Raw genomic sequence first — 8,280 nt, 5'->3', positions numbered from 1 at the left:
AAACTCTGGCGTATATATATGGTATATATATATACACATACACAGAAACCTATTATAAAAATTAGAGAAACTAAAAAAAGTCAAGTTCTAAAATTATATTACAATTATTATTTTTCTATATACCAGCAATAACCAGTTAGGTTTATTAAAATCCAAAAGATGGCATTGAAATAAATGGAAAAAATCTCAAATAAGTAGATTTAATGTGGTAACTGTTTATTCACCTTTAAATGTATACAGTCAGTGAAAACTCAAGTAAATATGACTAGTTTATTTTTTAACTTGCCCAGGGATATCTGGATGTGTAAAATTGCCAGGTGAACTCTCCTATAAATGGGTGGGTGAGAGAGTAAATTAGGCCAAACTTTAGAGAGCACAGTTTGTCAATATCAACCAAAGTATCAATTACCTGTACTTTTTGGTACAGGAATTCCATTGTAAATGTTTCCTATTGATAAAATTCTAAATGTTTGGTGTAGTATATAAATATCAATTTATTGATATCACAGTTTATAATAGCAACACAATTAAAAACCATCAAGTGTTCCTCAGAAAGAGACTACTTAATAATATGTGACCTGGGCCACTGAAATTGGAGTCACACAGGGAAAATTAGTGAAGCCCATGCTCAAGGATGACACCGAAATTTGTGTATTATTTCACATTTTTGTGTTGCTTTTATTTTTTACCCATATATATCATGCTAACACATTGTGTGTGTATGTATATGTTTAAAAAGAATAAAATGCCTCTGCTTGTGCTGAAATAGAAGAGTCTTCCAAATATAGTAAATTAAAAAAGTAAATCTTTTGTGTAAATTTAAAAGGATATATAGATGATAGAGACAGGCAGATGATAGAAATAGATCAGTGATGGTAGATAGATAGATATGCTGGTGTAATGTTGAAGGAAGAAAATACATGAAAGTCAACAACTGTCCTTGGAGAGAGAGACTACAATAGGAAATGGGACTTTTGTTGTTTGACACTTCTACTTTTCTTACTTTACACCTGTATGGCTTTTATTTAACTATTTTTAATTGTTCATAGGTATAGCATTAAGTACCATTTTTTTTTCTCCTTTGGATTTCTTTCTGTTTCAACATATTCATAAGATTTTAAATGCCATAGCTAAAAAATATCAGTGTGAATGTTATGACATTTCTTATGTCAAATCTAGACAACAAATTTTAGGCTAAAAGTAGTGTAGCATTTATTAAATCAACATATCTTAAAGTTAAGGAATCCTTCGTATCAGTTTTCTTCATTAATGAAATTTTTTTCAGGTCCTTTATAAGACTTAGACAGTGGTCCTAGCAAACATAGGAGTGACAACATATACACCTGGTAAAGAGCTCCTTGTCTAAGAAAAGAGGCATGTACCACGCAGTATGAGAAGTGTTAATACATTATAGACCATGTGTTTTCAGATAAGAGGCCCCTTATGCATTACATGCCCAAAAACAGCAGAAAATTTTCCAACAGCCTCAGACAGAAGTACCTGGCTTCATAGACCTGGTATTCCCATCAAAACAAAAAATCCTATCCTTCCCCAAACTTGTGGCTGCAGCTCAGTCAAATATGCTGGGTTTGAGTTTGATTATTGCATTGATTCTTTTATTTATTCTATCATCATTTTCTATTTTCATTTATTCTACTATCAGTGACAGTAGCTTTTTCTTCTTTTCTTCCCAAACCCCTAGCACATATTTGTAGATCCTAGTTGTAGGTCATTCTACCTGTTGTATGTGGGATACCGCCACAGCATGGCTTGGTGAGCGATGTGTATGTCCGCACGCAGGATCTGAACTGGCGAACTCCACGCCGCCAAAGCTGAGTGTGCAAACTTAACCACTTGGCCAAGGGGCCAGCCTCAGTATTTTTTTTTAATTATTGTTTTAAAATAAGTGATACACATATGGTACAAAATTCAACAGGCATGTATGGGTAGTGGACAAACTCCTCGTTGCTACCCAATACTCATTTTTCCCTTTTTCTTCACTAACAGAATCTCCGTATTGATAACAATAGCAATTTTATCAACTAAAATATTATTTCCCAGATCTTTTGTATCAGAATTGCCAATAAAATATGTTTTAGCTGTAGAGGGAGGTCTCTGGGAAAGCTCTTTAGGTTGCCTTACTGAACTGACAAGCACTATTTTATCCTCTTTTTCCTCCTTCTGCATGACTCCATCTGTTGAGAGTTCTAGCATTTATCTTGTGAACCACAAGATGACCGAGAGGATGGAAACAAGTAACAAGAATGGAGGAGCAGTAATGTAGCCATCTGGTACATAGGTTATACCATGGACCTCCCAGCAGCCTTGGACAGTCTATATCCAGACTTTATGCTATGCGAAGGCTGTGGCCCCTTTTCTCTACCCCAAAAATCACATATACACATTCATATATCATATAGCCTCAGAAATAATGTGTACATGTGTGCATGTTTATGTGCCTGAACTTCTGTGTGTGTATGTATGTGTGTGCATTTGTGGATTCAGAGAAAGAAGAGTAAGCAGGAGAAACTAAAACTTACTCCCCGTGTTCCCCCAAAAAACAGAATTGACGTTTGGGATATTGGAGAGGAAGAAGTAAGAGAATCACTCATTCCTTTCAAGTCTCAAAAGCAAACTGTTAAGTAGCTTTGTTGATTTGCCAGAGAACTTTGGAAAGGAGCATGAACTTCCATGAACATTCCACAAGATTTTGTTAATCAGAAACGTACTGGGGAAAACATTCCTGAACAAAGAGTTTTTCACTTCACAAGCATTTGTCTTTTCGATATGCAAGCACACCCAGTAGCAGCGATCTACAGCCCCAGGAACCTGAGCTTGGAGGACTCACAATTCCATAGAAGGAACATAAATGTCATGCAGCCGCAATTTTCAAATAAGCCAGCAAGGTAAATCCAGTGTGGGCTCAAAATGGCACCACACAACCCATTCCATCTCATAAAGATGCAATCATATTGTGTGCAACACAGATGAAAAGAGTAATTGAATCACAGGAGGAAAAGGAAGAGAAAATCCTAGAAAAGAAGACAGCAGTTTAGCAGAAAATCAAAACCTGCTGCTTCCTATGCTACATAGTAGCTACTCCCCATTGCTTCTGTTACTAACTTTATAAAGAGCCTGTGGATCACAGCCTCTCTTATTGGGCACATCTGTGAATGCACATTTTAACTATTGCAATGGTGCCATACTGAGAGATACATGAATCAGCAACCGTGAAGGAAAGGATATGTGGTATTTTCCCACAGAGAAGAAATTTGTCCATAAATAGTTTATACGTGTGTACATTCAAATCTTCATTTCACATACAAGGTGCTACAATTCTGTAATGAAACACATTGATTCCAGGTAATACTATCCATTGCTGTACAAAACCATTTCATCTGAACAGTAATCCACTTTTGAGAGGGAGAAAATGGAAGATCTTCACATTATAAAAGAAAACAACAAAAATTTTAACTTTTTAAAGAATGTTTTAACGCCTTCAATTACACAAGCAATCCAACATCTCAATCAAAGGGTTGTCATTTTTGACATCATTCTGCAAGGAAATCAAATGCTCAGACTTAAATAAATTAATGGAAAAAAATCCTTTGCATGCTACAACTTTTAAAGTTGCCCTTTTTTTCAGGTGTTAGCTCCAAACAAGTGAATGTACCCATCTCTAAAGTGACCCTATTAAATATATAAGGAGCTCACACAATTCATGAGGTCTCAAACTCTACATCAACGTTGTAAGTCTCGAACTGTAAATCTCTAAAAATGATTGAGTGCTATTATTTAAAATTATAGTAATGGCAAGCAATAAGAGGCCCAAAGATCGTTTTATATTTATAAATATTTACTGAGAATCTACTCTGTGTAGGCATTCTTCGAGAGGCTGACTATAAAACCATTAAAAATAAGAAGATAACCCGAATCCTCAAGAAATTTTTTATTAGATAAATCAGATATTAAGCAAGCAAACAGATAAAAATAAGTATTATTAAAAGTATTTTGCTAAAATAAATTAATTTCAGAGATAGAGAATAATGAGGATAAGGACTATGCAGGAAGTCAAGCCAAAGAGATGAAATTTACATAAAGACCCGAAAGAAGCAAGACAGTTATGTAAAGAGCAGGGAGGAGAATGTTTTAGGGGCAACACAAATTCCTGAAGCATAAAGGGATCACTTTTCTGGAGCAGATTCAGAAGCCATGATTATGAGGAGCAAAGGGTGCTAGAAGGTCAAAAAGAATCATATTTGAGTTTGGAAGGATTAAAGGCAATCACATTTTGCAGATTCCTGCAGTTATTTAAAAAGTTTGATTTTAAGCATAAGGTTCTGAGCCAGAGTTGCCTAATAAGATAAATTATTTAAAAAGACAAACACACGGATAAGGAGAACACATCAGTGGTTACCAGAGGGGAAGAGGTGTGGGGAGAGCGAAAGGGGTAAAGGGGCACATATGTATGGTGGCAGATAAAAACTAGACTATTGGTCATGAACATGATGCAATCTATACAGAAACTGATATGTGATAATGTACACTTGAAATTTATACAATGTTATAAGCTAATATGACCTCGATAAAATAAATAAAGAAATAAAATTCAATCTGGCTTCTGTTTAAGGGTGGATTCTGGAGGGGCAAAATGGAAGGAGAGGCAGAGTGACGAGGTTATTGCAGAATTCAGATGAAAGAGAATATTGAGTTTGAGGGGATGGTCATAACGAGTTCGTCTCTTTAATCCTACACACTGAGAGCTGTGTCTGAGACATTGTAATGGTTCAACATACATGTGCTATACAATTGGTTTATAGGGCAGTTTGAGTAAGATAAGCAATAGAACAGAGCTAATTAGAGAAGCAAGAGGACACAATAAAAAATGCCCCTAGAAGACAAGAAAGGAGGGAGGTTAAGGTTGGTGAAATGTTGGTCTTTATTTCCCAAGGCTGGAACAGTGGGAATGAGGCATCCAAGAAAGGAAGGAATTTAATTTATATCATCATATAAGATTGTTATTAACTGAGAAGCGTGAATCAAATTCTTCTCTAGTGTGCTAGCTGGTCAATAGTTTAAATTTAGAGTATATTCAGTTACACTTTGAGTGCAGCTTAACTACATAAATTATTTGGACTTCTTCTGTATGACAGATCAGTCTATTATTCCACATTTACTTATTTATTCAATAATTTATTCATACTAGTATAGATCATGAATGTTTATCTTGAATTTGGATTATAATCCAATTCTACTTCTTTCTTTTTTTTTTTTGCTCACTTCTAACCTTGGCTTGGGAGCTCTTCCAGTTGGCTTCTGTGTTCCTTTGACAGGCTGCCATCACGCTAGTTTTGATGGATTTTTCTGAACACATCCTTAATCCCGGCACTGCAAGATGTTCCATGCTCATCTTGTATTATTTCTGCCCCAGTTCTAGAATCAAGCATTTCTCCAAGGAGTCCTGGTTCCTTTCCTTGGAGAATGATATTAAAAACTAAGATCTGGAGCATCATGGCATAGTGAACGCTCCCAGGACTCTCTCCCTCCAACATACAATGAACAGGAGCATCCATACTCTAACAAAAGACATCCTAACCCAACACAGCCATACAATGGAGGCTGGAGAGGCTGTAGCCCCCCTTGGAGGAACTGGAATGGGGTAAGAGAGAACTTCGCTCCCTCCCCTAAAGATTGTGATCCACAAACACAGGAGGTTCCACGAGGGAAGGAACAGGGGAGGGGTCGCGCATTTGCGGGATCACCAAGGACTTCCTAGGGCTCTTGTAGCCTAGAAGGAAGCCCTCTAGCGGGGTGAAAGCTTTTGCAGGGGTTGACCTCATCAAGCCAACACCCCAGGAGACCAGATAGCAAGAGCAAGAAAACCCCAAGAGCACGCAGGAGAAAGTCCCCCTCTTCCCACCGCCCCACACCTGCTCTGCTGCCTGCGATCTCCACTCAAAGCACAGGGCTGAGAATATGGGACTCTCGACCCCCACCCAGTGGCAATAGGTGGTAACAGCAACCAAATAATAGAGTGGGAAAGACCTGACCCACCTCCTCTAACAACATCACACGCTACATCAAATCTCAGACCAGAGAGAAAACAACAATCACCCAGAGTTCAGTCCTGAGGACACAGATATATGTAATCTAAATGACAATGAATTCAAAATAGTTATCATCAAAAAACTCAATGAGATAAAGGAGAGCGTAGAGAAACAATTCAATGAGTTTAAGAGCTGCTTCACAAAAGAGATTGAAACTCTAAAGAAGAATCAATCAGAAATATTAGAGATGAAAGACACAATGGAAGAGATAAAACAAAATACAGATTCCCTGAATGCTCGAGTGGACATCTTAGAGCAGCGTATCAGCACAATCAAAGATAGACGTGTTGAAATGCTCCAAACAGAGGAGGAGAGAGAACTAAGACTAAAAAGAAATGAAGAAAGTCTCGGAGAAATATCCGACTCAATTAGGAAATGCAATATAAGAATATAAGAAGGCCGATAAGCACATGAAAAGATGTTCGACATCACTAATCATCAGAGAAATGCAAATCAAAACTACACTAAGATACCACCTTATGCCTGTTAAAATGACTATAATCACTAAGACTAAAAATAACAAATGTGGGAGAGGGTGTGGAGAAAAGGGAACCCTTATACTTGGCTGGTGGGAATGCAAACTGGTGCAGCCCCTATGGAAAATAGTATGGAGATTCCTCAAAGAACTAAAAATAGAAATACCATATGACCCAGCTATCCCACTGCTGGGTATCTATCCAAACAACTTGAAATCAACAATCCAAAGTAATATATGTGTCCCTACGTTTGTTGCAGCACTATTCGCAATAACCAATACATGGAAACAATCAAAGTGCACATTGACTAATGATTGGACAAAGAAGATATATATATATACAATGGAATACTACTCAGTCATAAAAAACGACAAATTCATCCTATTTGCAACAACATGGAAGAAACTGGAGGGAATTATGCTAACTGAAATAAGCCAGACTGAGAAAGACAAACAACAGATGGTTTCACACATATGTGGAATATAATAGCACATGAAAAAGGAAAACAGTTCGGTGGTTACCAGGGGAAGAGAGGTAGCCAGTGGACACAGGGGGTGAAGGGGAGCACTTATGTGGTGACAGTCAAGAAATAATGTACGACTGAAATCTCACATTGATGTAAACTATTATGAACTCAATTAAAATAAATTTTTTTTAAAAAACTAAGATCTGGGTGCTAGGAGTATGTATTTATACTGGAGTGTCTTATTTTAGGCCATCTCAGCTGAGAAATCATTGAAATACACCTGTGTATACCAACCTGTGCATATGCACATATCTATAAATATTTTTACGTGTAACCATCTGTATCCATACTAAGCTAAAATTGAGTTCATACTGACATCTCCAATTCTATTACATAACTGCGCTGCTCTTTCTAGCCTACACACCTTGTTTCTCTCTAACCTCCTACCCTAAGAGCGAGAAGCTTGGCTCCCACTATCTGCCATGCAGTTACCTATTGTCCACTTCAGTACACCTGTACAACAGTGTCAGAGCTGTTAACCTGTGGGAATGACTTTATCAACTGGACCACAGGGCTTACGTGCAGTTGCTTTTGACTTTAGTCTTATGGACTCCACTTGTTTCTAAACCTACTTAGGTGGGCACCCTTTCACTCACCCCTTCAGAGGTGTTATTTGGTACATTTATGATACAGTTAAATCATTTTGTCACATTCTGCATTCCATTCACCTCCTAAATGCTTCTTTAAAAATTTGCATACATAAAGTTCCCTCATTTTGCTGTAACGTTCGGGATTTTGTAGTGACATGTGTTCACCACTGTAGCATCATGCAGAAGTCCCCTGTGCTTCATCATTTTAACACCCTTCCACTGTCCTGCCTCCTTTCCCTGCCTAGTCCCTGGCAACCATTGATTGTTTTACCATTGTTATTGTTTTGTCCTTTTGAAAATTTCGTATAATTGGAATCACATAGTGTGTAGACTTGTCAGATGCTTTTTCCACCTAGAAATATACATTTAAGGTTCATCCATGTCTATTTATGGCTTGATAGCTTATTCAGTTTTATTACTTAATAATATTCTGTGGTGTGGATGCACCACAGTTTGTTTATGGACTCATCTATTGAAGGGCATCTTGGCTGCTTCCTGTTTTGGGCGATTGTGAATAAAGCTGATATAAACATTCATGAGCAGGTTTTAGTGTGGAGATAAATTTACAAATCTGTTGGTTA

General features: G+C 37.3%; 1 pseudogene; it reads left to right on the top strand.

The window, feature by feature from the left end:
- Positions 1–573: 573 nt before the first annotated feature.
- Positions 574–669, top strand: LOC139080849 (U6 spliceosomal RNA; annotated as a pseudogene).
- The last annotated feature ends 7,611 nt before the right edge of the window (positions 670–8,280 follow it).

The sequence above is a fragment of the Equus przewalskii genome, chromosome 32, assembly GCF_037783145.1.
Source record: "Equus przewalskii isolate Varuska chromosome 32, EquPr2, whole genome shotgun sequence".
Taxonomy (NCBI): Eukaryota; Metazoa; Chordata; class Mammalia; order Perissodactyla; family Equidae; genus Equus; species Equus przewalskii.
The sequence above is the reverse complement of the archived record's forward strand: the minus strand, read 5'-3'. Positions and strand labels throughout refer to the sequence as shown.